Source organism: Aplidium turbinatum, chromosome 2, assembly GCF_918807975.1.
Source record: "Aplidium turbinatum chromosome 2, kaAplTurb1.1, whole genome shotgun sequence".
NCBI classification, from domain to species: Eukaryota; Metazoa; Chordata; class Ascidiacea; order Aplousobranchia; family Polyclinidae; genus Aplidium; species Aplidium turbinatum.
Window position 1 is genome coordinate 19,764,564 of NC_137473.1, and position 3,330 is coordinate 19,767,893.

Below are 3,330 nucleotides of genomic sequence, written 5' to 3' on the forward strand. Positions count from 1 at the left end.
CCAAGTCACTGCTGGAAGTGTTTTCTCAGCAGTATGTGGTAGCGTGTGAGGTATAGTTAACTAGCTTATGGTGTTCAGCTTGCGTTGGGGTTTCGGAGACAATTCAAAAATACGAGTTTAAGATTTCTGGGATTTTATAATTGCAGGTAGCCAATACAAAACTTAGTAACGTGAATGGTTTTAATATACAATATTTTTTATGGTACTCTTATTTTGCATTCATCAAATGCTCGCATTTGCACAACAATCTAACCTCTTAGTGTAATTTATTAAGAATCGATTTCGCTGTGATAATAGCATCTTCACATTCCTCAGCTAGCACATGTTAAAAAGAAAATTTGAAAAATACGTACGTAAAGCAAACTCCGATATTATCAACACGCATAAAAATTCTGTTCTAAATAGATGATTACATAATATTAAAATCAAAAGCTGCAAGCCTAACTCTACTGATGTTTTGTCACGATTTCCAACAATGTGCTGGTATAAACTTCAAGAAATGCATGAACAATGGAACATCCATCAAGTGAATTACAACAGTTTTACAACACAATTACAAAGAAAAACGTAATTTACTTGACGGTCCATTGCCATAAGTTTACATTGATACAACGTCAAAAGGATTGAAGCGTGAATGGGCATGGTTAAATAATCTACAGAGGTCGGAGGTTGCTGATAAATTGGGAGTGACAAAACAGACTAAGTGGTCGCTGGTCGGTCGAATCAACTTCTGTATGTTATACTTTGATTTTATGACCGTAGCCATCATCTTCAGCGATGTCTAAATATTGTTTGTTGGATTGTTCAGGTTATTCACACAAACGAGATATAGCCTACGTAACTTGCATAACACAAATAAACAAGTGAACGTTACTTAGTTTTATATACTTGTTGTAAGGCAAACCGGGGCGTGTTGTCACAGGTTTGGGGTTTTTCGATTTGTGCTTTTGCTATATACAATGCAAGTGATTTGGTTATATCATTCGTACACTGTCCACTTACACTTCCTTTTGCCACTAGTTAAACTTTTTAACCGCAAAAGGATTTCAAGAAAATCAACATTTTGTAACAAAAAAAATTGTGACAACACGCCCCAGCACGGGGCGTGTTGTCACAAAGCATGAGGCGTGTTGTCACAATTTTTTTTTTTTTTTACAAAAATTCGATTTTCTTGAAATCCTTTTGCGATTAAAAAGTATAACTAATGGCAAAAGGAAGTGTAAGTGGACAGTGTACGAATGATATAACCAAATCACTTACATTGTATATAGCAAAAGCACAAATCGAAAAACCCCAAACCTGTGACAGCACGCCCCGGTTGGCCTTACAAAATCAAATTTTATTACGTGGAATTTACACATTTATACAGTAAACAAGTTGAAATTAATTCAACAACTGCTTTGGGCCTTGTTTCCTTGCTTTCACATATCGACCAAGGGTTTGGTAGTTTATGCCAAAATTTGCTTCTATTTCTCGTAAGCTGTGACCATCATCACAGCTGTGACAACTCGCCCCGACATACGCAGTCAGACAAAAGTTTTAATGGCGGCTAGAAAAGGCACGCTATTAACTTCTAAAGTGTCAGCTAAACACCTAACATAATAAGCTATAAAATTGATTTCATACTTGCGGTCAGACTGCTCTTACGAAAGCGTCACACAATTTTGAAAAGTTAGTGAAATTTACATCGATGACCAAATTTTTGATAATAATTTAATTTAAGCTAAACCTGCTGTCTTTTCTTGACTTTGCTAACCTCAAAATGAAGATGACTCTTAACGAAGCACGTGCTACAAATATAGACTCGAAGCAGTAAGTGCAAGTACAAAAAAAAATTGCTGTGACAACACGCCCCGGTTTGCCTTACAACAAAGTGAACTCTGCCAAAACTCTAAATTTTATATTAAGAAGTTTTATTCTGGGCTACTTTAAAACTGTTAGGCTATTACATGGGTGGCCAGCAGGGCCTGATTAAGGCTCACGGGGGCCCGAGGCACAGCTAAGTTTATGGGCCCCTATTGGCAAACGCTTTCGATGGCCCATATTGGCCTATTGGCAAACGCTTTCGATGCAGAGCTGGAGTGCTCAACTGTTACTGCAAAATCGTTACACAATTTGAAATTGTTACTCAAAAATAACAAATGTGCACAGTCTGCACACACTGGCACAACAACTTTCACTACCTATGCCTACGGTAGGGGAAAGTGCTATAAAGTGGACTGGCTGATAATTTGGACCACTGCTGTTTTTTCAATGACTGAAGTAAATAATTTCATGGTTTGTGAACAGCTTGAATTAACTTTTCTTACTGACCTAGTTTTTACTATTTCAGATTCAAAGGATTGAGCTGGTTCTTTGTTGTTACTAGAGGTTTTGGGGGTCTGCGATGTTATTTTGCGGGTCTAAACTATTGAGAATTTTTCAAATATTGCTGCAGTTATAAAAGATTATACAAAAGTAATCTGCAGGAGAGGCATTACTAATGACTATCTGCCAAAATCTTTAAGAAATGTCCACTGTTTAATTCTAAACGACACCAAGCAACATAAGATTATGCTAACTGTAGGCTAATATGGACCACCTAACTGTTTGGTAATATGGACCAGTGGTCCAGGTTATGGTCAATTGGTAGAAATTTGTTTCTCAGTAATGAAGACAGGCATAGAAATGAAGTTCCATAAGATTTATGCATTTTTTTCAAACTTTCTAGAGTGCATCATAAAATATATTTGTAACTTGCTTTCTTATAGTGATAAAAGCTACTACCAGTAATTTGCATAATCACTTTGATATTATAAACAATTTGATTAAATTCTGACGACATGTCTAAGCATGGAAATTGGATTTAAATGCAGTAAATGGATTTAAAAGAGCAGGAATTTACCCCATTAATCCTCTTATATTTGATGAAAGTGATTTTCACTCAGCTGAAGTTACTGACAAGCTTCATGAAGTAGACACCTCTCCAAACAATGTATCACCGCTGATAATTGATGATCAAGATATGTCTACTCAAAATGCAATTTCTCGAAACATTTCATCTTTGTAACAAGATGTGGTAAACATTGAGAAAGTGGCAAAAAAAATCTATCATGTCAACAGAATTAAATGCTGGAACTTTAGCTGATGCACTGTATGAAGCAATCTCACAAGCACCAGGACCATCGTCATTGAGTGTTAAGAACTTAGGCTACAACCTTGTTCAGTTTTCATTTCATGCAGGATATCTGTCGAGAACATAAGCCCACTTCCAAAACAAGTTACGAAGGGAAGAAAACGTAGAAAAACTACAAAGGCTACTGTGCTGACAGGTACGCCACACAAACATAA